Below are 12,135 nucleotides of genomic sequence, written 5' to 3'. Positions count from 1 at the left end.
ATTTCGTAGTGCCGACTTGTGCACTTGTGAGATTTCCGTGGCTTCTGCAGTGAAGACTAGTTTGCGTTTAGAAGTGAATATCTCGCGAGCGATGTTGTTGTTCATAACTACACTGATGCTCATAAATTAAGGATAATTGCAGGATGTGGTGCCACACAATGTGGCGCTACACATAACTGGCGCTAATAGCATAGGCACATTGGGAACACACCCGACACAATTCTGTAAGGCCACGGTATTGGTGATAAGTTGAGAAAACTGTCCCGAAACACATGTGCTACAAAATGCCACTGTTTCCTGTGCATGTACCCCGACATCAGTATTGGAAATTATCACGATGCACATGTACACAGGCCGCACAATGGGTTGGTGTACTCCGAAACAGTGGCCGAGCAGATGCTGGGGTATAGCCTCCCATTCTTGCACCAGTGCCTGTCAGAGCTCCTGAAGTGGCCGGGGTGTGAAGACATGCCGGCCGCTGTGGTCTAGCTGTTTTAGGCGCTCAGTCCGGATCCTCGCCAATGCTACGGTCGCAGGTTCGAATCCTGCCTCGGGCATGGATGTGTGTGATGTCCTTAGGTTAGATAGGTTTAAGTAGTTGTAAGTTCTAGGGGACTGATGACCTCAGCAGTTAAGTCCCATAGTGGTCAGAGCCATTTGAACCATTTGTGAAGACTTGCAGCGATTTGTCGACCGAGAGCATCCCAGACGCGCTCGATGGGGGTTGAGTCTGGAGAACCGGCAGGCCACTCCATTCGCCTGGTATCTTCTGTTTCAAGGTACTACTATACGATGGCAGCTCGATGGGGCCGCGCATTATCATCCGTCAGGAGGAAGGTGGGACCCACTGCACCCATGAAAAGATGGACATACTGGTGCAAAATGACGTCCCGATAAATCTGACATGTTACGGTTCCTCTGTCAAAGACATGCAGGAGTGTTCGTGCACCAATCATAATCCCACCCTACACCATAAAACCACGACCTCCATACAGGTCCCTTTCAAGAACATTAAGCGGTTTGTATCTGATTCCTGGTTCACGCCCGATGAAAACCCGGCGAGAATTACTGTTCAGACTATACCTGGTCTCGTCCGTGAACATAACCTGGGACCACTGTTCCAGTGATCATGTAATGTGTTCCTTACGCCAGGCTTTACGAGCTCTCCTGTGACTAGAGGTCAGTGGAGTGCACCTTGCAGGTCTCCGGGTGAGTAAACCATGTCTGTTCAGTCGTCTGTAGACTGTGTGTCTGGAGACAGCTGTTCCAGTGGCTGCGGTAATGTCCCAAGCGAGGCTATCTGCAGTACTCCGTGGCCGTCTGCAGGCACTGATGGTGACATACAGGTCTTCTTGTGGTGTTGTACACTGTGGATGTCCCGTACTGTAGCGCCTGGACACGTTTCCTGTCTGCTGGAATCGTTGCCATAATCCTGAGATCACACTTTATGGCACACGGAGGGCCCGTGCTATGACCTGCTGTGTTCGAAAAGCCTCCAGCAGCCCTAGTATTGTACTACTCACAAAGTCATCAATATGTGATCTTTGAGCCATTTTTAACACACAGTCACCATTAGCACGCCTGAAAACGGCTGGCCACTTACTCGGTGCACCGTACTCTGACATGCACCAACATACCTCTGCATATGTTGACTGCTGCCAGCACCACCGTGCGACGACCGCAGGTCAAATGCACCGCACGGTCATACCCCGAGGTGATCTAAACCTGAAAACCGCCCACCACAGCGTTGTTCACCATGTATCAGCATTATCCTTAATTTATGAGCATGATGTAATTATGTGAAATAGGAATCTATTGTCTCCCAGTTATCAACTTATATTTTATTTAACTGCTGGACCATCATCACCAGTAAGTATTTTGCAGTAATAAACGCGTTTTTAAAGGTACTTCTGCTCTGGTACTCGTCATTTAAAATCGTTAAAAATAGCACCTGCAGATTATATTTAACTGCATTCTGCAAGTAGCAGAAAATGTTTAACGGGTGTAGGATTCGTTATGAATAGGAAGGTAGGGGAGAGAAGGTGTTAATGGGAACCGTTCAGTGATAGGGTTTTCACATTAGAATCGACAGGAAACCGAAACAGACAACGGTAGTCCAGGTATACAAGTCGAAGTCGCAAGCTAAAGGTGAAGAGATAAGGAAAGTATATGAGGATATTAAAAGGGTATTCCAATACGAAAAGGGAGATGAAAATCTGACATGAGGTACTGAAATACAGCTATAGGCGATAGAGTAGAACAAAAAGTTACAGGAGAATATGGGCTTGAGACAGGCAATAGGAGAGGAGAAAGACTAATTGAGTTCTGTAATAAATTTCAGCTAGTAATTGTGGATACTCTCTTAAAGAATCACAAGAAGAGGAGGTATACTTGGAAAAAGCCGGGTGATATGGGAAGATTTCAGTTAGATTACATCATGGTAGGAGTAGGTTTAATAATGAATAAAAAAAATAGGAATGCGGGTAAGCTACTACAAACAGCATAGTGAACGCATTGTGGCCAAGATAGATACGAAGCCCACACCCACTACAGTATTACAAGTTCATATGCCAAGTAGATGTGAGACTCAAAAATGTGATCGACAGGAAGTGCAAAATGGCTAAGCAGGCATCATGGCTAGAGGGCAAATGTAAGGATGTAGTGGCTTGTATTACAAGGGGTAAGATAGATACTGCCTACAGGAAAATTAAAGAGACCTTTGGAGAAATGAGAACCACTTATATGAATATCAAGAGCGCAGATGGAAACCCATTTCTAAGCAAAGAAGGAGTATATAGAAGGTCTATACAAGGGCGAGGAACTTGAGGGCAATAGTATGGAAATGGAAGAGGATGTACACTCCTGGAAATTGAAATAAGAACACCGTGAATTCATTGTCCCAGGAAGGGGAAACTTTATTGACACATTCCTGGGGTCAGATACATCACATGATCACACTGACAGAACCACAGGCACATAGACACAGGCAACAGAGCATGCACAATGTCGGCACTAGTACAGTGTATATCCACCTTTCTCAGCAATGCAGCCTGCTATTCTCCCATGGAGACGATCGTAGAGATGCTGGATGTAGTCCTGTGGAACGGCTTGCCATGGCATTTCCACCTGGCACCTCAGTTGGATCAGCGTTCGTGCTGGACGTGCAGACCGCGTGAGACGACGCTTCATCCAGTCCCAAACATGCTCAATGGGGGGCAGATCCGGAGATCTTGCTGGCCAGGGTAGTTGACTTACACCTTCTAGAGCACGTTGGGTGGCACGGGATACATGCGGACGTGCATTGTCCTGCTGAAACAGCAAGTTCCCTTGCCGGTCTAGGAATGGTAGAACGATGGGTTCGATGACGGTTTGGATGTACCATGCACTGTTCAGTGTGCCCTCGACGATCACCAGAGGTGTACGGCCAGTGTAGGACATCGACCCCACACCATGATGCCGGGTGTTGGCCCTGTGTGCCTCGGTCGTATGCAGTCCTGATTGTGGCGCTCACCTGCACGGCGCCAAACACGCATACGACCATCATTGGCACCAAGGCAGAAGCGACTCTCATCGCTGAAGACGACACGTCTCCATTCGTCCCTCCATTCACGCCTGTCGCGACACCACTGAAGGCGGGCTGCACGATGTTGGGGCGTGAGCGGAAGACGGCCTAACGGAGTGCGGGACCGTAGCCCAGCTTCATGGAGACGGTTGCGAATGGTCCTCGCCGATACCCCAGGAGCAACAGTGTCCCTAATTTGCTGGGAAGTGGCGGTGCGGTCCCCTACGGCACTGCGTAGGATCCTACGGTCTTGGCGTGCATCCGTGCGTCGCTGCGGTCCGGTCCCAGGTCGACGGGCACGTGCACCTTCCGCCGACCACTGGCGACAACATCGATGTACTGTGGAGAGAGACCTCACGCCCCACGTGTTGAGCAATTCGGCGGTACGTCCACCCGGCCTCCAGCATGCCCACTATACGCCCTCGCTCAAAGTCCATCAGCTGCACATACGGTTCACGTCCACGCTGTCGCGGCATGCTACCAGTGTTAAAGACTGCGATGGAGCTCCGTATGCCACGGCAAACTGGCTGACACTGACGGCGGCGGTGCACAAATGCTGCGCAGCTAGCGCCATTCGACGGCCAACACCGCGGTTCCTGGTGTGTCCGCTATGCCGTGCGTGTGATCATTGCTTGTACAGCCCTCTCGCAGTGTCCGGAGCAAGTATGGTGGGTCTGACACACCGGTGTCAATTTGTTCTTTTTTCCATTTCCAGGAGTATAGATGTAGATGAAATGGAAGATACGATACTGAGTGAAGAGTTTGACAGAGCACTGAAAGACCTAAGCCGAAACAAGGCACCGGGAGTAGACAACATTCCATTAGAAGTACTGACAGCCTTGGGAGAGCCAGATCTGACAAAACTCTACCATCTGGTGAGGAAAATGTATGAGACAGGCGAAATACCCTCAGACTTCAAGAAGAATATGATAATTCCAATCCCAAAGAAAGCAGATGTTGACAGATGTGAAAATAACAGAACTATCATTTTAATTACTCACGGCTGCAAAATACTAACGCAAATTCTTTACAGACGAATGAGAAAACTAGTAGAAGCCGACCTCGGGGAAGATCAGTTTGGATTCCGTAGAAACATTGAAACACATGGGTCAATGCTAACCCTACGACTTATCTTAGAAGCTAGATTAAGAAAAGGCAAACCTACGTTTCTAGCATTTGTAGACTTAGAGGAAGCTTTTGACAATGTTGACTGGAGTACTCTCTTTCAAATTCTGACGGTGTCAGGGGCAAAGTACAGGGAGCGAAAGCCTATTTACAATTTGTACAGAAAGCAGATGGCAGTTATAAGAGTCGTGGGACATGAAAGGGAATCAGTGGTTGGGAAGGGAGTGAGACAGTGTTGTAGCCTCCCCCCGATGTTATTCAATCTGTATATTGAGCAAAAAATAAAGGGAACAAAAGAGAAATTCGGAGTAGGTATTAAAATCCATTGAGAAGAAATAAAAACTTCAAGGTTCGCCGATGACATTGTAATTCTGTCAGAGACAGCAAAGGACTTGGAAGAGCAGTTGAACGGAATGGACAGTGCCTTGAAAGGAGGATATAAGATGAACATTAACAAAGCAAAACGAGGATAATGGAATGTAGTCGAATTAAGTCGGGTGATGCTGAGGGAATTAGATTAGGAAATGAGACGCTTAAAGTAGTAAAGAAGTTTTGATATTTGTGGAGCAAGATAACTGATGACGGTCGAAGTAGAGAGGATATAAAATGTAGACTGGCAATGACAAGGAAATCGTTTCTGAAGAAGATAAATTTGTTAACATCGAGTACAGATTTTAGTGTTAGGAAGTCGTTTCTGAGAGTATTTGTATGGAATGTAGCCATGTATGGAAGTGAAATATGGACGATAAATAGTTCGGACAAGAAGAGAGTAGAAGCTTTTGATATGTGGTGCTACAGAAGAATGCTGAAGATTATATGGGTAGATCACATAACTAATGAGGAGGTGTTGTATAGAATTGGGGAGAAGAGGAGTTTGTGGCACAACTTGACTAGAAGAGGGGTTCGATTGGTAGGACATGTTCTGACGCATCAAGGGATCACCAATTTAGTATTGGAGGGCAGCGTGGAGGGTAAAAATCGTAGAGGGAGACCAAGAGATGAATACACTACGCAGATTCAGAAGGATGTAGCCTGCAGTAGGTACTGGGAGATGAAGCACCTTGCACAGGATAGAGTAGCATGGAGAGCTGCATCAAACCAGTCTCAGGACTGAAGACCACAACATCATGGTCAGACAGAGATTCCGAAATCATATACTGGAATGTAAGACGTACCCAGGAGGAGACGTAGACACAGAGCGCAATGTAGCAGTTATGAAGAGTAGCCTGAAATTTAAGAGATTAGTCGGATCGATAAGCAAATAGGTGGGGTACGGAAGTTGTAAGGGATGACGGGACACACTTGAAGTTTTCTAAGGCTATAGATATTGTAGTAAGGTATAGCTCAGTAGGCAGTACAGTAGAAGAGGAATGAACATCTCTAAAAAGTGCAGTCGCTGAAGTCACAGAAGTTGGAAGGAAAAAGACAGGTACAAAGAAGGTCACTGGGAAGAAACCATGGGTAAGGGAAAAAATACTTCAGTTGATCGGTGAAAGAAGGAAGTGCAAAAGTGTTCAGGGAAGTTAGGGAATACTGAAATAACAGTCGTTGAAGAATGAAATGAATAGGAAGTGCAGGAAAGCTAAGACGGAATGGCTGCATGGAAAATATGAAGAATCCGAAAAAGAAATGATTGACGGAAGGACTGAATCAGCATATAAAAATGTCCAAACAACCTTCGGTGAAACTGAAAGCAGTGGTGATAAAAGCAATCGCGGTAGCATTACGAGTGTAACGGGAATTACACTGTTAAATGCAGAGGAGACAGCGGATAAATGGAAAACATACACTTAAGGCCGCTATGAGGGATAAGATTTTTCTGGTGTAGAATGGGAAGCAGGAGTCGATTTAAAAGAGATACGAGATCAAGTATTAGAATCGAATTTAAGAGAGCTTTGGATGACTTATGAAGGCAGAAGGGATGGATAATGTTCTATCAGAATTTTTGAAATCACTGGGGGAAGTGGCAACAAATCGACTATCCACTTTGGTGTGTAGGGGGCGACATACCATTCGACGTTCGGAAAAATATCGTCCACACTATTCTGAAGGCTGCAAGAGCTGACAAGTGCGGGATTTATCGCAGAATCAGCTTAACAGCTCATCCATCCAAGTTGCTAACAATAATAATATACTGACGAATGGAAAAGATAATTGAGGGTGTGTTAGATGAACAGTTCAGCTTCAGCAAAGGTAAAGGCATCGGAGAGGTAATTCTGACGTTGCCGTCTATAATGAAAGTAACAGTAAAGAAAAATCAAGACACTTTCATAGGATTTGTCGATATGGAAAAAGTACTCCTGCACCTTACTTTTATTTCCATCATTGCTTTCTCGACGTACAGATTTAACAGTAGGGGCGAAAGACTGCATCCCTATCTTACACCCTTTTTAATCCGAGCACTTCGTTTTTGGTCGCCCATTCCTGTTATTCTCTCCTGGCTCTTGCACGTATTGTTCATTTCCCGTCCCTCCCTCTACTTTATCCCTAATAAAAATTCAAAGTGAGATGATACCAATCATACGATTCGCTGATAACATTGCTATCCTGAGTGAAAGTGAAAAAGAATTACGTGATCTGCTGAATGAAATGAACAGTCTAATAACTACAGAGTATAGATTTACAGTAAATCGAAGAAAGACGAAAGTAATGAGAAGTAGCAGAAATGAGAACACCGAGAACTTAACATCAGGGTTGACGGTCACGAAGTAAATGAAGTTAATGAATTGCACTACCTAGGCTGCAAAATAACCAATGACGAACGGAGCATGGAGCACACCAAAAGCAGACTAGACCTGGCAAAAAGGGAATTCCTAGTCAAGAGAAGTCGACTAATATCAAACATAGGCCTTAATTTGGGGGAGAAATTTCTGAGAATGTGCATTTGGATAACATTATCATATGGTACTGAAACATGGACTGTGGGAAAACCGAAGAGAAGAGAATCGTAGCATTTGAGAATATTAAAAATTACGTGTTCCGATAAGGTAAGGAATGAGGTTCTGCGCAGAATCGGAAAAGAAAGAAATATGTGGAAAATACTGACAAGAAGAAGGGACAGGGTGATAGGACTAGTACATCCGTTCCGACATAAGGGAATCACTTCCATGGTACTAGAGGGAGCTGAAGAGGGCAAAAACTGTAGAGGAAGACGGATGGAACACATCCAGCAAATAATTAAGGACGTAGGTGCAAGTGCTATTCTGAGATGAAGAGGTTGGCACACGAGAGGAATTCGTGGCGAGCCGCATCAACCAGTCAGAAGACTGATGTAAAAAAAAAAAAAAAAAAAAAAAAAAATAAAAAAAAAAATAATTTGAAGATGTTCCTTACAGATTAAGATCCTGTCTAGCATATCATCAGGAGTGCGCCAGGGAAGTGTGATACATAAATGATCTTCCGAACAGGGTGGCGACCTGCGGTTGTTTGCTGATGATGCTGTGCTGTCCTAGAAGGCTTCGAAGTTGTGTAACTGTAGGAGGATACAAAATGACTTAGACAAAATTACTGGTTGGTGTGATCAATGGTAAGTGGCTCTAAATGTAGAAAAAATTTAAGTCAATGAGGATGAGTAGGAAAAGTAAACCTGCTGTGATCGGATACAACATTAGTAATGTCCTGCTTGACACAGTAATTTCGTTTAAATATCTGTGGGTAATGCTGCAAAGTGATACGTAAGGGAATGAGGAAGTGCGGATCTGGTAGGGAAGAATCAGTTTACTAGGCGAATGTTTGGGATGCGAGGTTCATCTGGAAAAGGGGACCTCATTTGTGGCGCTAGTACGATCTGTTCTTGAGTACTGTTAGAGTGTGTATGATAAGCTCTAGTTTGGATTAAAGGAAGATATTGAAGCAATTCACAGGCAGGCTGATTGATTTGTTACCAGTAGTTTCAAAAACCATGCATGTATTACGGTTATGCTTCAGGAACTGAGTTGGGAATTAATGGAGAGGAGGCAACGTTCTTTTTAAGGAGCGCTATTGAGAAAATTTTAAAAACCGGTGTTTGAAGCTGACTGTAGAGCAATTCAACTGCCGCCAAAATAGATTTCGCCTAAGGATTTCGACGAACTAGAAATTAGGGCTCTTACGGAAGCGTAGAGACGGTCGCTTTTCCCTCGCTCTGTTTGCAAGTGTAAGAGGATTTGAAATGACTAGTAAGGGCACAGGGTACCCCCCCCCCCCCCCCCTCTCCCCGGAGGACATGAAATCGGGATCACCTCTTACAAATTAAAAGTGAACAATAATATTAAATCATATTATATGCTTAATTAGTAAAAATATGCTTACATTTGCCAACAGTCGCAAGATGTCTGTCTATACGCAACCAAGACAAGAGAAGAAGTAAAGACGACTAAAAAATTAACAAAAGAACGCATCTTGTCGTCTCTTTAGATCATTTTATTTCGAGTGCATCTTTATATTTCTTTGCCCTCGAAAATCAGAGATATTATTATAATACGGATACATGAGAAAAATTAATGTTCGTCTGAGCGGCTAGTGTCCACTTATTATTCAGTTCTTAAATGTCTCTTCTTTATAAATACTGTTTTTAAGTCGTTTCTTAGTATTTCACTGGAAACGGAATACAGCCCTCACCGACCAACATCGATACCTCTCCTCAGTGCAGCACTCCGTGAAGAATGGACCGCCATTCCCCAAGAAACCTTCCAGCACCTGACTGAACGTATGCCTGCGAGAGTGGAAGCTGTCATCAACGCAAAGGGTGGGAAAACACCATACTGACGTACAGCATTGCCGATGGAGGGCGTGACGAACTTGTAAGTCATTTTCAGGCAGGTGTCCTGATACTTTAGATCACACAGTGTATCTCAAATGACTTACTAACATCTGGTACGTTATTTGAACTGCAATTTCCTTAACCTTTAATATAAAAGGAGTGGAAGGACTTGACCCATACAGTGACCATTTCATTTCAACATATTTATTTGCATCATAGGTAAATTATTAAGAGGCTTATAATCATAAATCAGAAAATATCTTTATGAAACGCCATTCAGGCAAACTTCACAAACTGCTTGTTATATAAAACCACAAATGAATTAATCTCCTTAAAAACATTTAAAAACCCGCCACTCAGGCCAATTTTACAAACTGCTTGTCATATGAAGCCACAAGGGAATTAATCTCTTTGCAAATGTTTAAAAAATCCGCCACTCGGGCCAAGTAAATCATTTAAAATAAACTTTACATCAAATAACCAGGCAATCAATTATTAATTTCACACAGATAGAAAACGCCCCCCCCCCCCCCCCGGCAAGATATTACCAAACCACTTTACAAGGTTATAGACAATTTTATCAGTAATAACCCAATTATTTCCCCATCAAAATTGATATACGCCACTACGGCTGAATCGCACCACAATTTTAAAAAACCGTTTCAGTTGAGACACATTGTTTTAGAAATCCCTCAAAATTCTTAAGACAAATATTTAAAACGTTTAACCGGGCAAATTTGTAGAGCCACCACAAGTTAAAAAAAAAAACTGCAGCTTGCACAATAACTGAGGCCCGAGATTGTGAGGCGGCGGCTTGGCCACGAACGGTGGAGGCGACTAAGTACTTATCTCCGTTTGTACTTCCACCCCTTTCAGAACGCCGAAATTGGAACCAAAGAGCACACGCGAGCTCAGGTGAAGTCCACCGCCCGTTCGCCCGCTAGTAATTTAAAAGGGGAGGATCTGCACTTCCATTGCCCACTGCTTCCGATCCCTGAAACATAAATAAGAAGCGACAACAGGGAACCAAACAAACCTTCCTTCACCTTAATACTCAAACTTATACAGAAAACTACTTCGATAAAATTGAGAATAGGAAAACTAATTTCATTCCTTTAAGCAGAAGCACGTACACTAATAATGCAAACGGAACTGGCTCATCAAAACCCAAGCATCGCATGGAGCACCTTATGTGGTCCTGTAAGGTACCACACGGCAATCTTTAGGCACAAAATATAGATCGCTCGGTAAGGCTGCGTACACTTATCAACTTTTTTCTTTCATTTGGACACTTGCCACCTGTCGTAAGAACAATACTATTAAGGAGCGAAGCACGCAGTTAATAAGAGGCAAGAAATATCACATGCCAATCCTTGCTGCGTCAAGAGCAATCATGATTATATTTCACTAGTTGTTGGTAGCTCTTGAATTACTTAACTTGATGCCAGCTGCTGGATCGATGGGGCGAAGACGCCAGACGTTGGTTAGTCCGATAATAACCGCATGTTCCGTCACGGAAGCGAGCACATGCATAGCATCACGAGGCTGCCAAGGTGCCTCAGAGCCGGTCCGCTGTTGCTGACCCCAGCACGATCAAGCGCTAACTGCCGCCCGTACTCAGGCACACCGTGCTCGCTGTCGTCTATCCACTGTCTCGCAAATACGCGCACTTCCGCGTGCCGTGCCCAACGTTGTTCAAATGGCTCTGAGCACTATGGGACTTAACATCCATGGTCATCAGTCCCCTAGAACTTAGAACTACTTAAACCGAACTAACCTAAGGACATCACACAACACCCAGCCATCACGAGGCAGAGAAAATCCCTGACCCCGCCGGGAATGGAACCCGGGAACCCGGGCGTGGGAAGCGAGAACGCTACCGCACGACCACGAGATGCGGGCCAACGTTGTTCTCCTCCCTTTCCACTAGGTACTGCCCCAATATATCCTGCGCCGGCTCAGGCTCCAAAGACAAACTTCTGCCAGAGGAAATCGATAGTGCCTAAGCGAAAAATATCCCTGGCGCCATTCCCGCCGCGGCTCAACGTCCATTACACTGGCCGCTTTAAAATTGCGGTTACTGAGCATATTTTTTAGTGGTAATGTACCGCGTGATCAAAAAGTCAGAATAAATTTGAAAACTGAATAAATGATGGAATAATGTAAATAGAGAGGTTCAAATTGGCATACATGCTTGGAATGTCATGGGGTTTTATTAGAACCACAAAAATACGGGAGTATAAAAATGTCAGACAGATGACGCTTCATCTGGTCAGAATAGCGACAATTAGCATAACAAAGTAGGAAAAAGCAAAGATGATGTTCTTTACAGGAAATGTTCAATATTTCCACCATCATACCTCAACAATAGCTGTAGTCGAGGAATAATGTGAACAGCACTGTAAAGCATGTCCGGAGTTATGGTGAGACATTGTCGTCGGATGTTGTCTTTCATCATCCATAGAGATGTCGATCACGATGCACTTGCGACTTCAAGTAAACCCAAAGCCAATAATCGCACGGACTGAGGTCTGGGGACCTGGGGGGCCAAGCATGACGAATGTGGCGACTGAGCACCCGATCATCACCAAACGACGCGCGCAAGAGATCTTTCACGCGTCAAGCAACATGGGGTGGAGCGCCATCCTGCATAGATATCGCACGTTCCAGCAGGTGTTTATCAGTCAGGCTGGGGATGATGCGATTC

The 12,135-nt window shown here is 44.7% G+C and overlaps 1 protein-coding gene across 2 annotated transcripts in view; it reads left to right on the top strand.

The window, feature by feature from the left end:
• LOC126354705 (juvenile hormone esterase-like) overlaps positions 1–12,135 on the top strand; it is a 294,899-nt gene that overhangs the window by 191,398 nt on the left and 91,366 nt on the right. The window lies entirely within an intron of this gene.

The sequence above is a fragment of the Schistocerca gregaria genome, chromosome 3, assembly GCF_023897955.1.
Source record: "Schistocerca gregaria isolate iqSchGreg1 chromosome 3, iqSchGreg1.2, whole genome shotgun sequence".
NCBI lineage: Eukaryota > Metazoa > Arthropoda > Insecta > Orthoptera > Acrididae > Schistocerca > Schistocerca gregaria.
The sequence above is the reverse complement of the archived record's forward strand: the minus strand, read 5'-3'. Positions and strand labels throughout refer to the sequence as shown.